Source organism: Lissotriton helveticus, chromosome 1_1 (genome assembly GCF_964261635.1).
Source record: "Lissotriton helveticus chromosome 1_1, aLisHel1.1, whole genome shotgun sequence".
In the NCBI taxonomy this organism is placed as follows: domain Eukaryota; kingdom Metazoa; phylum Chordata; class Amphibia; order Caudata; family Salamandridae; genus Lissotriton; species Lissotriton helveticus.
This window is the reverse complement of record NC_136057.1, coordinates 444,506,550-444,525,219: the sequence shown is the minus strand read 5'-3', so window position 1 is coordinate 444,525,219 and position 18,670 is coordinate 444,506,550. Positions and strand designations below refer to the sequence as shown.

Sequence of the window (18,670 nt, the reverse complement as noted above, 5' to 3'; positions counted from 1 at the left end):
TCAAAGAGGGAGATGAGGGATGGACTGGCTGTAGGAATAGGTCATTGACATCCGCCAGTTGTCTTCCGTTGATTTTTTCCCCTAAAGTTGGACTTTCCAAAAGAGGACTGTCTGCCCTGTTGTTGTTGGCGAGGTTGGTATTGTGACTTGCCTTGGCTGTAAGAATATGAGGATCTATTTTGATAATTGCCCCTGTAAGAGGATTGTCCTCTGCCTCTGTTCCCTCGAAAGGACTGGTTTCTAAATTGCAGCGTGCCGGGCGCTCTCGCTGTGTCTGTGTCCTTTTTTATTGTTTGTAGCGCCTCATCGATCTTGGCTCCAAACAGGTGTTGTCCATCGTATGGCATGTCCAGGACTTTAGATTGTACCTCCTGCCGGAATGAGGTAGACTTGAGTCATCCTTGTCTCGCAATACAGCTGCTCCTGCTAGCTGTCTGAATCCAGTCATTGCTACATCCATAGCACAGTCGATCAGTTCAGAGGCCGAAGACTGACCCTCTAGAAGTAGAGATTAGACCTCCTCTTTCATGTCCTCTGGCAGTTCAGATAAATACGGAGCAATGTCTGCCCAAAACTGCCTATTATACCTTCCTAGAAGTGCAATAGAATTTGCTGCCTTTACTGTCATTGCCGATGTGGTTGAAAAACGCTTTCCGATATTGTCCAGCTTCCTGCCCTCCTTATCAGGTGGAGCTGTTAAGGGAGAGGAGGGATTTCTGGAATTGTTCTGCGCTGCCTGTGTAACCACTGAGTCTGGTTTGGGGTGTCCTGTGAGGCAGGCTGGTGCCGATGCTGGGGCTTTGTATTTTTTGTCCAGTCTTGGAACCAGCGCTGAAACTGAGGCTGGAGTCTGCATCAACTGCAAACCCTCTTTCCATATATAGTCAATAATCGGAATTGACCTGGTGGTTTTCTTAAGCGGTTCCTTAAAATCATAAAGAAAACAGTCAGTTTCTTGAGACTCCATCGTCATGTGGAACCTTTTGGCTGCTCTCTCCACCAGATTGTGGAACTCACCTATGTCCGCAGGCGGCGAACCTGAGGTAGCGGGCTCCGGGGACGCTGGAGAAGAAATAATGTAATCATCTCCGTCATCATGATAGGAATGGTCATCTTGGACCTCCCCCTCTTCCTGTTGTTCTTCCTCATCCTCAGATGATGGAGGATCTTGTATCTGTTCCCTCTCCTGACGGAGCACCAATGGTGGAGGTCTGGGCCGTGGAGACGGAGACGGTCCCGCTGCTGGAGGAGCCTGTCTAGCCGCTGGAGCCGAGGACTCCGGGAATCGCTGCTTATAGTCCTGAATTAAAAATTGCAAATCAGACACTATAGACGCTGGTAGACATACCATGGGCGTAATTTGAGTCTGAACCTGTGTCTGAACATTATGCTCGGGTAATTTCAGCTTCATCAACTTCCTCATCAGTGCTTTGGCATTTGACCACTAGATGAGATGGACTGGTAGCCTGTGTGTTATCTTCCTCATCCGACTCCTCATCCCGTAGGAGACAAGTTGGAGGCAATCCTTGCACTCTACTTGGGGACGTTAACTCTGGTGTAATCACCTTTGTTGAGCTCTTTACCCTGAGAGAAGCGGGTTGTAACTCGGCCTCAGCTGTCATTGAAGGGCTCGTCAACAGCAGGATCCTGGACGACCTATCGTCTACGGATTGTAGTGCTTGTGTCTGTCTCGTCGACGGTGGAACCGTCGGCGACTGCTACCATTGAGGCGACGACAATGTCTTCGTCGACGGTGCGGCTGACTACTGTATCTCCATCGTCGTTGCCTTCGTCGTCGATACTTTCGTCGACGACGACTTCCTCGAAGACACCTTCGTCGACGATGCCACTGTCGACGGTGCCTCGGTCAACGGTGCCTTCTTCGTCGTCGACTCCTTCGTCGACGGAACACTCGTCGACGATGATGATCTCATCGACGGCAAAGGCGTCGACGGTGCTGGCCTCGTCGTCGACACTAACGTCGATGCTGTAGTCGTTGATGATTTCTTTATGAGAATAATCGACGACAAAGGCTTACCCGCCAACGATGACGGTGTAGTCGTCGTCGATGATGAAAACGCCGACAATGCCGTCGTCGTCAATACTGTCGTCGTCGACGTCGAAACGTAGACGGTAGACACCACCTTCTTTTGTATCGATGAGGGCGTCGACGAGGTCGTCGTCGTCGACGGTGTAGGCTTTTTGAAGGAGTCAGACGCTGATGACTTGGCCTCTGAAGACGTTTTTACCGCCTTCTTTGGAGGAGCGTCTGTAGGGCTAGGGGAAGCCACCCTTGGCCTTTTCAGAGACAGCTTTGAGGAAACTGAAGAGAACTCATCTTCCTCTGAAGATTCCAGATTGTCTTTGGTCTCAAGCCTGTTAAGCCAGAGTAAAAGGCGTCCTTCTCTGTCTTTTAGCGTTTTTGTAGAAAAAGTTCTACAAATTTTGCAGTCTTTAGGCGAATGGTCCGGATACAGGCAATATAAGCATGTCTTGTGCTGGTCTTCCACATGTAGCCTATTTTTGACACAAGAAGTACATGCTCTGAAGAGACCCTTCTTCTGAGGATCAGCCATAATCAGTCTTGAAGGAAAGAAATCCAAATTTGTGAAGAAATAAGGTAGAAAAAGGAAACCTGAGGAGAACTCAGGTGGAGACTCCCTTAGCACAACGTGCGGTAGAAAATCTGAGAGACTGAGGCTCCTGACAGGAAGGTTCTAGAGGGAGGTGTTAGCTGATTGGCTCTCTTCTAGAGTTTGGTCCTTTTTACAAAAGGACATAGATAGGCTACTAAGGCGAGGCCCTTATGCCTACTTCTCTCTATATATGTCTATAGGACATTACTTTTCTATGTACCGGATACTCCCGTCTCGACGACGGGGAATGATTCAGGCATGTGAATCTATGAAAGACACCCATAATACTGGATAAAATGTAGTGCCCCGGGGAGGTGGCGGTCCCCAGGACGTGTGGGGTGCTTGAGCCCCCCACACAGGTGCTATGGTAGGGCTCCCACCCGACCATAGCCCCCTGGCGCATTTGCAGAGGGGAAACGAATTCCCCTTGAATACTGGGGGTCCCTGGGGGCCAACTAACCCACCAGGTATCTCCAGTATGCGGCAGGGTGCTGCGTTGCAGAGTGGTGTTCTGAGGCCACGCTCCTCTTTACAACACTTACTTTCTCCTGCCTAACCCTAATATGTCACCACCTTGTATCTACATGAACAGCTACACCATCTTAAACTATACCAGTAAAAGAAAAGAATTCTACTGCAAGAAATAAGATACGACTCTTCACAACCTGCATGGGCACCTTAAGGAGGCGAACTGCTATACTTCCCCCTGCAAAACACAAAGAACAACTACTATGACCCACTGTATTATATTCTCATTAATAATGTTTCTAATATGTGGAATGGATACCTACCCCCCGTATTGAAATTACGATATTGAGAAAGGGGCCACTCCTAAGCAGTATCTTTGAAGCACAAAGTCACCTCACATGAGAATGTTATAAAATGATAATCCAAAATGAGTTACGTCACCCCGAGGTATAATTCTGAAGGTACAGTACCTGTACCAAGTCGCAAATATGGTCCCGATAGGTATTCCAACTACGTTCCACACCCATTAACTACTCAGTAGTTCTTCTGTGGGCTGGAAAAGACTTCTGCCATGTATTCAGAAAAGTCCTCCGCAAGAACCGCAAGCCTGCAGGTTCGCCAACAGAGGACCAAATCAACAATCCAGATTCTATGCCACTAACGATATATATATATGTATAGCGTCTTCCGCAATAGCCTTGGGAAAACAGGCTTTCCAACGGAGGGCAAAAACGAGGTACAAATAAAGGACTCCCCCACAGGAGTTTCACAGTTCGTCCTCCGCATGAGCCGCGATATGGCAGGCTCGTCCAATGGAGGGCAAGGTAGGCACAAAACGAGGCTCGCAAACAATACACAAAATCGTCCTCCGCAATAGCCTTGGGAAAACAGGCTTTCCAACGGAGGGCAAAGATCAGGGAAGACAGACCCGCAATTGCCGAACTTCGTATGACACGAAGTTCACCAGAATAACAAAGCCGGGAAGCGTTCCTAAGCACAGGAACCAAGAATCCTCAGAGCTGAAGCAGTGCTCTTCTGCTCTGGTTGCCAATACAAAATATCCGACACCGGCTGCTGGCGGTGTCTTCCTATATGGATCCTCTCACTTCCGGATCATCGCTGGGACACGTAGTCTTTCCGTCATCCCTCCATTCGACCTCCGCTACTCCGGAATATGAGGCGCTTATCCGATGGACTTAACACCAACACAATCACATAGGGGGTAGAGGCTGGGGGTAGGTTAATACAGGGAAGCACAGGGGCGTTAACCAGGGCAGTCGCCTTAGAAACATTCTTTCCCTTTGATCCACCTAGAACTTGCCCCTCAGTCATACCACGCCTTGGGCTGCTATTACTATCATGCGCCACCTGCGGTGTTGCAACCCTTTGCTTCCCCCTGTCATTTACTATAGGCTTGTTGTTGTTGTTGTTACCACCCCACCTCCCCCAACACAGCAATAGCGGTGGCACCAGAGTCAGAGTCAATATTGGGGGAGGATCTGTAGGCAGGAACTGTTGGGCCAGAGGGTGGCGGGATAGTCAGACCCGGATTAACTAAATCTTTCCTAGTGGCCATTCCGCAAATGTCCACCAGCTTGTCCATTGTTTTGGATATGTTGGCATTACGGTCCTCAAGGGGCTTTAACTCTTCCCTTATGATTATCCTGATATGGACTTGGAGGTCCATCAGAGCTTCCTTAATCCACAGCGGTGGTACTGGGGAAATGGCCATTGGTGATGATGGGGATATAGCCTCTTCTCTGGTAGTAGTGTTTCGTGCTTCATTTTTCCTTGTGCGTTTAGATTTTACTAGCAGGGCATTTTTTTAAATTTTGGGGCGAGCACCCAGCCGAGAGATTTGTGCATCAGGGGACTGTGGCAAGGGATCTAGTTGCACAGAGGAATGGTCCTCGTCAGCTAAGGAGTCAATGTCAGGACCTTCTTGTGTGATCAGAATAGGGGCCAGGTCAGGTGTTAATGAAAGACGCCTCTCTGTCAGTTCTATCTCTGTTGCCACCACACCAATGGCTCGTTGAAGCATCTTATCTATTGAGGTAGATTTAACTAAGGATGTCGGTGCAACTGATGCCAGCACATTAATTCGCCTGCCCATTTTTATTCCTTAGATAGTGCAATCTAAGCCAAAACAAACTCCCCAGTCAACATATAGCAACTACTAAAGTCTTATATAGTTTCTAAAAACAGTACCTTTAGGAGCAATCCTGGTTTGGCAGTCTATGCAATGTGGTCCATGGCGGGGGTCGGTATCAAATGTTAGAGGGGTGGCCCAGCCCTGGCTTTTCCTGGGCATGACAGGCAAGGAGGGGCCCGCCCGCACGCGTCCCACGCTGCGGGGGGGCGCTCCCAGTTTTTGTTGTGCCTCCAGGCGCAGGCTAGTACGTCACCAGCGGCCCGTGGCCCCGGGCGGCTGGGAATTGGAGTTTTCCTGGTGTTTTTGCTGGCCGTTTCCCTCACGGCGTGGCGGAGCAGGAGTGGCACCCAGCCGTTTCCCTCACGGCTTCGAGTGTGCTGCAAATATGTCAGATATACGAGACCTGGCCCAGCCAGGCGCTGGATTTATGTGCTCCTCCTGGCACAAGAGGCTGGCGTCGTTGGTGATGCAGTGGCCACGGGGAGCCAGGTACTAGTAGTCCAGCTCCACTCCTCCTCCTTCTACCCAGCGGCCAAAGAAACAATGGGACAGGGCAGGTAACTGATTGCAAATTCTAGCTACTTGGCTTTCTGGCTTTCTGGCAGAATAGCAAAAAGATTCCCCCCCAATGCCAGCTCTTCAAGCGATGCAGCGGTAAACATATATCAAGACTTCCCTGGGGGACGTATTTCACACTGGGTCCTTGCCAACTGTATTCGTTCACTCAACGGAGCCTTGTCTCCCAGTCCCGATTTTCACGGTTTATTTTGTATTATGTTTTTGTTCTGTTACCAGCGCCTGTTGAATCTGCACGCAAAGGAGAGTTTCTCCGCCGGCATTCACCTCTCCACCGGCCACAGGGTGCTCCTCCACTTGGCAACTGGGAACAGTCTCACTGCAGCTCATTAGTGCAACACAATCAGATGCCGGACCCCCCAAGCGGCGTCTGCAGTGCTTCAAGGATTTGCTTGCCGCTTTGCCGCTTTTTTGATCTTTTACCAGTACTTCAAAAATCTGCTTTCCGTAATTAAGCCGGAGTGCTACTGCAGCTGCGTAATTGATCAGGAGCAAAAAGTGGCGTCTGCAGTATTTCAGGAAACTTCAGGAAACTGCTTGCCGCTTATGCCGTTTTTCACCGCTCTGCTGTTTATTACACTGTTTATTACACTTCTCCCCCTCACAGCCTCTAGCGCTTTCTTTCCATTCGTCTTACTATCAGCATTAGGAGCTATGAGCCCTCGGGAGCCAAGCCGTGCTGCTGACTTGAATTTCCTTCCATAGGCTAACATTGTCTGGTTTCTCTTGGAAATTCTTCTAAGTGTGGAGTTTTGGAACTTTAAAATATTCACCTAAAATCATCTGAACAACAAATTCCGATTTACTCGCCTGTTATCAGGAGAGAACACAGTGCTGCATCTTTTAGCCCAGCACTGACCCTGAAAAGTAATTCTAACCATACTTACCAGTGACTTGTATTTCCTTCCATAGGAATCCATTGTCTGGTTTTCACCAGAAAAGTGTCTATTTTCACAAACGCCTGTATGACTTAAACGCATTCTTTCAACTGTTTACAGGAGATGCACCAGTGCTGGATCCAGGATGCACCACGGAGTAAGAAAAAGTAATGATAACACTTCTTACCTGCTAAGTGAATTTCCTTCCTTAGGGTAACATTGTGTGGTTTTACTTGGAAACTCTTCTAAGTGTGGAGTTTAGGAACTTTAAAATATTATTATAAAATCAGCAGAACTTCGAATCCCGATTTACTCACCTGTTATCGGAGAAACCTCAGTGCTGCATCTTTCAGCACACTACTGATTCTGAAAAGTAATTCTAACCATACTTACATTGACTTGAATTTCCCCTCCATAGGCTAACATTGACTGGTTTCACTTGGAAATTCTTTTAAGTGTGGAGTTTTGGAACTTTAAAATATTCCTCTAAAATCAGCCTAACTACGAATTCCGATTTACTCACCTGTTATCAGGAGAGACCTCAATGCTGCATCTTTGAGCCCCGTACTGATCCTGAAAAGTAATTTTAACCGTACTTACCAGTAACTTGAATTTCCTTCCATAGGATATAATCGCCTGCTATATAAAATATATATACATTTTGAAAAAAGTAAAATAAAAAAAACAAATATTACAATTTCAATATTTTTAAAACATTTTTTTCAATTTATATTAAAAATATGTAATGCAATTTAAAAAATAAAATCTAAAAAATGTTTAAAACAATGTAGTAAATCAGTATAAAAAATATAACAATTAATACATTTAAAATGATCATTTACCAAACCTTTGATATTCACTGAAAAAACCATAGGTTTCAGCCACGTTATAGTTAGGAATTAGCATTTAAAAAACCTTAGAAATTCACTGAAAAAACCATAGGTTTCAGCCACGTTATAGTTAGGAATTAGCATTTAAAAAACCTTAGAAATTCACTGAAAAAACCATAGGTTTCACACGTTATAGTTAGCTGGACATTTCACTCCATTGAAATTCCCCGGTTATAGTTAGTTCAGCTAACTATAACTTGCGCGCCCGCAATGCACTGCTGATGACATCACATATTACATCACTCATGACATTGTCAGTGACATCACTCATGACTCGTCACTCATCACTCACCTGCAGTGCTGTGCGGCCTCAAGCTTCTGGGCGTTTTTGGTTACATATTATGTGGCGGTTCCAGGCTGCAGAGGGATGGCACTGCCCGAAACTAATGGCCATTAGGAGAGAGGAAGTTTCATCTTTCCGAAGCTGCAGGGCACCTTTAATCAAGCCGGCCGAGTCTCATCCAAGGCTCAATGGAGGGCCGAGAAAAATTGCCCATAATTAGCTGCCGCCGGAGGTAACCCACTAGAGGGCGTTAATTGGCAAAATGAGACCTTAAATCCCAGCATGCATTTAAAAATGAACTGCCACCAAAGGAGGAGCACTGAAGCCCCCTATTACGGAAACACGCAGGGGAGATGCGGTAGCCACAAATCACCTCAGCTGACACGGCCTCTGAGGAGATGCAAACAGCGGCATCGAAACGCGTCAGGCCATGGACTTCAAAGGGATGTTAAGCGTGGTTTAAATAGAGTTGTTACTCACCTGCAGAGCTGTGCAGCCTCAAGCTTCTGGGCGTTTTTGGACACACACACACACAGACACACAGACACACAAAGACACACACAGACACACACACACACACACAGGTTGGAACATTCAACAGGGTTCCCAAGGGAAATCTGCCACGCAACATTACAAGGACTTTGAATTTGACACCCCACACCTTTTACAGCAAGACATGAACATTGTCAGTCCATCCCAGCAACACACACCCGGGACTACAGCATTCTGGGAGCTGTACTTCGCTAGCGAACTACAGGAAGTTGCCATCATGTGACGGTGGTCAGCGGAATTCCGCCTATGAGAGAGACTCTGGCCATTTTAAAAGGTGGGGGTGTAAGCCTAATCTTACATTCAGCTGCAACTGAGGAAGGCCGAAAGGCAGAATGCATTACGCAACAGCTGATGAATTAAAGGATTCCCAAACGTATCCCTTGAGTGGCCTCTACCTGTTCTTTTGGGAGTGAGACGTTTTGGATATATATATCCAAAACAGGTGTGCCGTCCTGTAGTTGGCTGGAGCCGTGCCAATGGAGTTTAAGAAATAGTTTAAAAGAATGTAAGCTGAGCAGAATTGGCAGATGGTTTTAGCACTGAGGGAGGAAGGTGGAATACTGAAATGCATTTGCGACAATAAACCATTTCTTAAAGATCCCTGAGTGTGCTCTGTGTGTTTTGAAGTTGTTGTGTAACAAGACGGAGTCACCTATCATGACAGAAGCACCCGCTGCAGTGTTCGGCCGCCTGGTGAAGTTGTTGTGAAGTAGTTTTGGCGTGCCTGAACCACCACCGCCAGCACTGGTATTCCTGTGAGGGAGTTGGCTAATCAGTCTGGGGTACTTCGACATGTCAAGAGACACCCGCGAGCGTCTGTGCAATTTCAAACGGCGGAAAGCGAAGGGACTACACTCAACTTCATCTATATCTAAAGGCTTCACCATCATGACAGCACTTCAATAGGCAACATTAGGAAAAAGCCCAGAATTTTCAAAACTCACATAACGGACATTTATTATGAAGGTGTATTATGGGACATCGAGTCTCTGCCGATCCGCTATCTCTGCCCAATGTGGGGTGGCCCGTCCTGTAGTTGGCTGGAGCCACGCCAATGGAGTGAAAGAAAAAGTTTAAAAGAATGGAAGCTGAGCAGAATTGGCAGATGGTTTTAGCACTGAGGAAGGTGGATTACCGAAATGCATTTGCGACAATAAACCATTTCTTAAAGATCCCTGAGTGTGCTCCGTGTGTTTTGAAGTTGTTGTGTAACAAGACGGAGTCACCTACCGTGACGGAAGCATCCGTTGCAGTGTTCGGCCGCCTGGTGAAGTTGCTGTGGAATATATATATATATATATATATATATTCAATTTTAACTACACTCAGTCTTGAATTGACATTTATAAGTTTATAAGGAAACTTAAACTTATGAAATGTTTCCAACTAAAAAATTCAACATCAACTACTAATGAACTTTCTGAGAATATGGGCTCCAATTTGCAAGCATCTGATTCTGACATGTTAAAAGCTTTGTACAGTTTGGCCACCAATACGGATTTAGAAATGCAGTCAACTCAGGAAATCCTAAAAGAATTGTAAGCCCAGTTAGAAGTCCGTTTGGCCCTGCATCAACATTTATGCCAATCATGCCAAAAGATGCTGAAATGAAATGAAATTTGATTTATAAAGCGCATGGCTGCCCGAGAGCGTCCCAGCGCTGCAGAACAAAGAGCAAAACTAAAGAGGGTACCGTTAATTAGGGCTAATTGGGAAAAAGAAAAGTTTTAAGCAGCATGCTACAGATATTTTCAGTGATATGGTAATAGAAGATTTGAAACAACTGAACAAATCAATCAGAAACAAGCATTACAAGATGAAACATGCACAGCTACAATACTACAATCTTATGTAAAAATTAAAGAGTAAAAAATTAAAGAGTAAAAAAGATCTGATTATAAATAAAGCTGACAAAGGCGGCAACATTGTCGTATGGCCACGAGATCTATATATGACTGAGGCAATGGTTCATTTAAACGATCTTGAACGTTACAAAGAGGCTCATTTGCAGACCTAAACAAAATCAAAGATAAGGTGCATAAATAATTATTCCAATGGAAAAGAGAAGGCCTCATTAGCAAAAATGAGTTTCTGTATTTGAAAAAGGTTCACCCTATCACACCTATATTGTACTTTATTCCCAAGGTTCATAAACAGACTGTCCCCATTCCTGGCAGACCAATCATTTCTGCTCAGAACAGTTTGTTGGAATCTTTATCAAAGTTTGTTGATTACTTTTTACAGGAACACATGTGAAATTTACCATCGTTTTTAAAGGACACTGGGGACTTTCTCAAAAAGTTGAATCATGTAAAATGGAAGAGGGACTATTTGCTTGGAGTAATGGACACCACGTCCTTATATACTAGCATCCATCATGATAATGGAATGAATGCAGTCTCTTACTATTTAGGCCAACGTGGTATTAGACAAGTGAGACATAACAAAATGTTGTTGCCTATGATTAAGATCTGCCTTACTAATAACTTTTTTTTATTTAAAAAAAAAGCTTATCAACAACTTCTGGGTGTGGCCATGGGGGCGTGCTTTTCATCCAGCTGTGCATGTTTACATGTAGGCTGGTGGGAGGAGCACGTCCTCATGGGTGAACACAAAAGCCTGTTTGAGAAACACGTTTGCTATTGGTGGCGATATATTGATGATGTGTGTCTTATATGGAAAGGTTCAAATTCATCTGCCCTTAATTTTGTAGACATCATCAATAACAACAATTTGAATTTAAAATTCACTGCCACCATTAGTGCCACACAGGTTGAATTTTTGGATGTCAAGGAATATATGTTAATGCGGAAGCATTGCACACTAAACTACATCGCAAAGAGACGGCTGGGAACTCAGTTCTCCATGCAACTAGTTCCCATCCTAAACATCTGATCCGCAGTATCCCTTATGGGATATTTCAGCGGATTTGCCGCATTTGTAGCAATGATTCTGACCTTTAGGTTTGCCAAAATGAAACATTTTTAAGATTTCTTCGTAGAGGCTACAATAGGAAAGACCTTAATCAAGCATGTAACAAAGTCAATGCTTCATCACATGAGAACAGTTTAGGCAACATGATTTCCCTTACTGAGACATCCATTAAATTCAATAACCCAACTGATACTAAACAAACTGTGAGGCTCATCACGGCATATTCCAAACAACAGAGACAGATTAGACAAATAATACAGTAAAATTGGCCTCTCATACAGACTGATCTAACACTTTCTCAGTTGTTACCAGATGCACCAGCATTAGCTTTTAGAAAGTCACTGGCTATGAGAGACAGTTTGGTGAGAAATAGTCCCTAAGTCATGGCTTCTAGTACTTGGCTAACACACAAGAATGGATTTGTAAAATTAAATTCATGCCGGGCATGTATATTTGGGACCAGCACACCAGAATATTTGACCCCCTTTAGCGACACCAACTAAAATAGATGGATTTTATACATGTCGCACTGAGTATGCGGTTTATGTATTATGCTGCACATGTAATTTAAGGTATGTTGGAAGCACAAAGCTTCAAGTTTACAACCGCATACTCCAACATCTCAGGGCAGCAGTCAACACAGATCCTAATTATCCTGTGGCCAGGCACCTTAAGTTAGCACGCAACAATTTAAAGGACTTGGATTATTTTGTAATAGGGGCGGTCCCTAAATGTATCCGAGGGGGAAACCACGAGCGTCAAATCAGACAATGGCAAAGCAAGTTCATCCTTGAGCTTGACACTAGAATGCCTAACGGGCTCAACATGGGAAGGACTTACCTAACTTTTTATAATATTAGCCCATCTGTCTGTCCACTAGTTAATTCTGTATTTCTGTATCTGTGTATATGCCATTTTAACATAACTGTGGCCATATAGTTCCAAATGATCCTAATTACATTACATTATTCTTTTTTAGTCACTCCGTTAGATCCATTTCCACACAATTCCCCAGTTTCCATACCTCTTATTCCCATCTGTATGATGCATTAGGAATTACTCTAAATTTTTATTTTAATGTTTGAGTTTTTGGGCACTGGCCCGAAATTGCATAATTACCTTTGGTTAAAATACCAACATTTGAGAATGTGGTTTCGCTTATAAAATTATTTGGTTTCTGCTACTATTGTCTTAAGTATTTAGAAAAATCAAGGGAATCCTCCCGGGCCCCGGGAGACATATATTGCTGCTGTAGAACTATACAATTTTCTGTGGGAAAATAAACATAGTTTATATTGCACATTAGCACTTTTTAGAGAGGTAGCACTTAGGCACTTTTTTATAGGCAGATTTTGCACCATAATTTGTCCATTTTGGTTGTTCAAAACCTCGCACATGTAGTATTTGTTTACAGACAGATAACCCCTTTTTTTGCACATACCTAAACAGGAGGATTTTAATTGTGTGCTATTAAGCATGATAGTAGAAGTTTTTATCTTTGCTATTTATTATTATGTCCTTCTGTTTTTACATTTATGTGGGAGCTAATATTTATTGTTTTAAACCACAATATTTATTTATTTATTTATGATTGTATTTAAAACTCCAAATCTGTGGAGCTTATCTGTTAAACATCATCGTACTTACATGAGCAGTAGTATGTTTTTATTGTTTATGATCATGTGATCACAAATTCAAATGTTCATTCAGATACTTTGTGTCAGCCTATCACATCTATTGTTTCACTATTTAAAGATCACGAGGTTTGTGGCGTGTCATGTGAACAAGAAAGACTTGGTCTGTCGAAACGTGTCATGCTGGGGCGGACTGACTGGATGTCATTTAAATGAATGAAAAGCACTGAGAACATCGATTGAGTCCTTCAAGTGGTCCGTACCTGTTCTTTTGCGCCAAAGAAAAGTGGCGTATTGCAGGATCTGATATATATATAGTGACGATATGGCAAGCACAAAAATAAATATTTAAAATTTGCACTGAACCTGGGTCTTCCTTGTCTTTTCAAGTTTGTGAAGCAGGACGAGCCTTGCAGCATATATATATATATATATATATATATATATATATAGGCACGTTTAAGTCGGTAGAGCCACAGCCGGCAGTAAGTAACAGCGTCGATTCCAAAATCAAAGAGCGCTCTCAGTTGCAGTTTACAGCAGAAGTTTGTGACTTGGTGCTATACATACATGCCGGTACTTAGCATAGAAAGAGGACTTGCATTCATAAGTTCCGTGTGATTACCCCAATCAGATGGTAATCGGAGCGGGCTCAAGTATCGGAAAGTCGATATTTTTAACATACATGAGTTAGAAATTATATTTGTCTTCCTTTTTTTTCCTTTCCTTTTGTGTTACTATCACTTTGGATATTATTGAGAGTGTATGTATATTAATAGAGAGTGTTAAAGAACAGTGACATGTGAAGTAAACATTGTTGTATTGCATAGTTAAACATATTCAAGTATGGCCGCCATTGAGATGCAGTACGTGAAAGACTTATGAATACAAGTCCTCTTTCTATGCTAAGTACCGGCATGTACGTATAGCACCAAGTTACGAACGCCCAATTTGTGATCAAGGGAGTGAATACTGTCGAAACGCATAACATTGGAAATAAAACTTCTGCTGTAAGCTGCAACTGAGAGCGTGCTTTGATTTTGGAATCAACGCTGTTACTTACTGCCGGCTGTGGCTCTACCGGCTTAAACGCGCCAACAGACAGCGGGCAGATCTCCCAGAAGGAGTCTTGTCCACAGTAGAAAGTTTACGGAGGGATTTCAGCCGGACGCCGAACTTCACTACGAGGATCAGAGACGTATCGGAGACGTACTGGTGCACGATCCCGGAGAAGCGTCCTAGAGGTAAGCCCATCCCAAAGGTGTATTCTGGGGCTGGCATGGTTGTGCTCGCCGACCCACCGGGGTGCATTGTTCGGGGGGGGGGGACGTCTCTGGTGGGCTGTGCACAGGCAGGAGCTGCATGTGAGATCGCCACAGGGACTGGGACAGAGGCAATCGTCTGAATATTGGGCAATGTAAGCTGAGAAGTATGGTCTGAATCCGGAGATCTGGAAGAGTCCTCGGCTTCTTACAGGAGTGCATCATCTAACAAATGGACGGCATCGGGAACCTCCATTACAGGAGGGGTTACAGTTTATAAACAAACAGAAATGAACACTTGAGAGTGACACAAAGGTGCTTAATTTTAAAACTGCACAATCCTTAAAATCTCTGCCAAAGTAAAGACAAAGGTAGGATTGCCTGTTTTTGGTCACAGGTTGTTAATTAGAGCTTCATGGAAGAGGAGGCGCAAAGACATATGGCAGCACATAGCACGGGCTCCAGGGAAAGGTCAGCAGGTTATAGTGAGACAAGACACAGACACAACATTGATCATGAAATTAAGGAAATATGAGAAATTGAAGAAATCTGAAACGTCAAAGTCGTGGGAGGCCATCTCCCTCCAAGACTATGTAGACAAGAATATGGTGCCACGAGGACTTAGAATATACACTACACCATCCTACGAAGCGCCAATTCCACGGATGTTGGAGGAATGGTCTGAAAATTCTGCTAACAGTTCAAGAACCATGGTATGCATACTAGTGAAATATGCCTGGGAAGACCGGGAGATAATACTGAAGGAGATAACGGAAATTGAGGATGAATTCAAAGCTCATAGTGATCAAACAATAATAAAGAAATTTAAGGATGAGCTAAAGACAAGACTACTTCAACATGAGGAAGATATTAAACTGAGAAAGCAAAAAAAAAAAAAAATCACCCGGACTGTATAGACTACCAAACGGGTCGTATACTGATGTACAGCAAGCAATATGACCACTTGTACAATATTCAACTCCCTGAAACAGGAACACAACATTCAGTGAACACAGAATCAGCTGCTATACTATCCACAGTGGCCAGTGACTCGGATACAGACACCTCTATAAAGACCACAAGCACATCATCAGAAGTGGAGGTCATCACAAGACATGCCACTTTTTTAGACGAGTTGCGGGTGCTGAAGAAGGGGCGGCAATCAGGGAGAACAACCCCTCCACCAGCACCACTGCAAAGAGGAAGAGGAAACCGTGGAAGAGGAGGAGGTCGAGGAAGAGGAAGGGGAAGGGGAGCAGCAAACAAAGAAGAGCAAGATGCAAACAAAGACCCAAGAAAAGAAAAAGAAACAGAGCCGATGGGAACCAGACGTGGTAGCTACAGGAAGAGACCACAACAATGAATGAAAATATCATGATAAATAAGACTATTGTTAATTCCAACCGCCAGCTCTCATACTTGGAGAAGAAAACCCAATGCCTGGGCCTATCCTTTGCCCTAAGGAACTGTTTAATCATTCAAAAACTCGCTTTGACATGTTCAAATTCGTCAGAAAACTCAAACTGACTAAGTGGCACACACTAAAAAATAGTACTATGAGACAAAACAACATGGTCAGTAACACAATCTGCCAACCAAATCTCACAGTGGGAGACCTGAACATTCTCAGAACAATGCAAGATCTAGTTCTGAAAACTGAAAGCACAAACAATGAGGGCATAGACGATACTACAAATATATGGGATATTACCACTGATAAAGCAGCCAGTACTACTTTTAGGCCCAAATCAGTTTTTTATCCCACCCTCCCACACGACCATATAGACACGTTTCAGGAAGTGGTCACAAAATCATTGTTAGATTCAAAACACCAACAAGCCAAAGGGAGGTGCAAGTCATTCAACCTTACCATGAAAGAAAAAACTATAATTTCATCCATAGCTAACGACAAAAACATATTTCGTCCAGCAGACAAAGGGGGGAATGTTGTGTTACAGGACAAAGAAATGTATCTCAAAGAAGTAAATAGACAAATGGACATTGAGAAATGTTATTGCAAATGCAACACGAAAACCTACAATGACAGTTTTGTGACCACTTCGGGGAAACTGTCAGAGTGGCAACAACAAGGAATAATTTCATCGGAGGAATATCTTTTTCTCAAAAAGGATTACACCAAACTCCCAATAATATACTTTCTCCCAAAAGTAAACAAAAATCCACTAGCACCCCCGGGAAGGCCAATTGTATCATCCATAGGGAATGATTTTGACAACATATCAAAATATGTGGACCATTTTTTGCAGGACTACACGTCACGGCTTCCATCCCACGTTAAAGATAAATACTAAAGACTTCCTATGCAAAATTGAAAACATTGTATGGGAAGAAAGTGAATAGTTTTTAACGTTGGATGTATGTTCATTATACACTATCATTTAACACAAACAAGGGATCAAAGCTTGCACTCACTATTTAGTTGAAAAACACAATGTATCTAGAACACACGAAAATGTTAACTGACATGGTGGATATGTGCCTCCAGAATAACATCTTTATGTTTATTGGGGACCTGTATAAACAAACCACTGGAACATCTAGTGGGACAAGTTTTGCGCCTAGTTTTGCTAATCTGTTCCTGCGATTGTGGGAGGAAGAAAAACAGAAAGATGCCAAGTATACAGCCCACTTCGAGAAAGTGGTCAGATGGTTACGTTATATTGATGACCTTTTTATAATATGGAAAGGTGGCGAACAGGAAGCCCACAAGTTCATAAATCTTCTTAATGAGAACAATTACAACATCGTCCTGATCCACAATGTAAATAAGGAAGAAATAGAATTCCTTGATGTTAAGGTAAAAGCTACTGCCAATACCTTACAGACGAAGCTCTTCAGAAAAGACACAGCAGGCAACAGCCTTCTTCACGCTCTAAGCAGCCACCCTGACAAGCTTAAATGGAGTATACCGTATGGGAAGCTGCTGAGAGCAAGAAGAACTGCAGTGACAACAGCGGGTACCATGAAAAGTAAAAAAACATGATAACAAGATTCAGGGAAAGAGGGTACCCAGAGTGGGTTCTAAATAAGTCACTGTCCAAAATGAAGTAAATGACGAGAGAAAAGACTAGAAGTAAAAACAAGAGAAAACACCATGGAGACTTCGAATACTAGAGTGATTCTTACTTTCAATAGGGATTCCCAGAAAATACTGAAGATCCTGAATGATAATTGGAATATCCTTCAATCAATCAATCAATCAAAGCATTTATATAGCGCACTACTCACCCGGGGGGTCTCAAGGCGCTAGGGGGGGGGGGTCCGCTACTGCTCGAACAGCCAGGTCTTGAGCTGCTTCCTGAAGGCGAGGTGGTCCTGGGTCAGGCGGAGGTGAGTCGGGAGGGAGTTCCAGGTCTTGGCGGCGAGGTACGAGAAGGACCTTCCCCCTGTGGTGGCTCTTCGGATGCGGGGGACTGTGGCGAGGGCGTGGCCGGTCGATCGAAGCTGGCGTTTGGGAGCGTAGAAGTTGAGGCGGTTGTTGAGGTATCCTGGGCCTTCGTTGTGTAGGGCTTTGTGTGCGTGGGTGAGGAGGCGGAAGGTGATTCTCTTGTTGACCGGGAGCCAGTGCAGGTCTCTCAGATGTCTGGAGATGTGGTTGCGACGGGGGATGTCCAGGATGAGTCGGGCTGAGGCGTTCTGGATCCGCTGGAGTCTCTTCTGGAGTTTGGCGGTGGTTCCGGCGTAGAGGGCGTTGCCGTAGTCCAGATGGCTGGTGACGAGGGCCTGGGTGACCGTCTTCCTTGTCTCGGTGGGGTTCCACCGGAAGATCTTACGTAGCATGCGCAGGATGTTGAAGCACGACGAGGAGACGGCGTTGACTTGTCCGGTCATGGAGAGGGAGGAGTCCAGGATGAAGACCAGGTTGCGTGCGTGGTCTGTTGGTTTGGGTGCGTTGCCTAGGGCGGAGGGCCACCAGGAGTCGTCCCAGGCAGAGGGTGAAGATCCCAGGATGAGGACTTCCGTCTTGTCAGAGTTCAGTTTCAGGCGGCTGTTCTTCATCCATTCGGCTACCTCTTTCATCCCTTCGTGAAGGTTGGCTCTGGCGGTGGCGGGGTCGTTGGTGAGGGAGAGGATCAGCTGGGTGTCATCGGCGTAGGAGATGATGTTGAGGTTGTGCTGGTGTGCGATGGCTGCGAGGGGGCTCATGTAGACATTGAAGAGGGTTGGGCTGAGCGAGGAGCCTTGAGGGACGCCGCAGATGACTTCGGTGGCTTCTGATCTGAACGGGGGGAGGCGGACTCTCTGTGTCCTTCCGGCGAGGAAGGAGATGATCCACTCCAGTGCCTTCTCCTGGATTCCGACGTTGCTGAGGCGCTGCACTAGGGTGCGGTGGCAGACAGTGTCAAAGGCCGCGGAGAGGTCTAGGAGGATGAGGGCCGCTGTT

At 44.7% G+C, this 18,670-nt stretch overlaps 1 protein-coding gene across 3 annotated transcripts in view; it reads right to left on the bottom strand.

Annotated features, from left to right (window-relative positions):
- The window catches only part of SMC1B (structural maintenance of chromosomes 1B), a 2,760,606-nt gene that overhangs the window by 2,320,043 nt on the left and 421,893 nt on the right, over nucleotides 1-18,670 (bottom strand). The gene's annotated exons all lie outside the window — the stretch shown is intronic.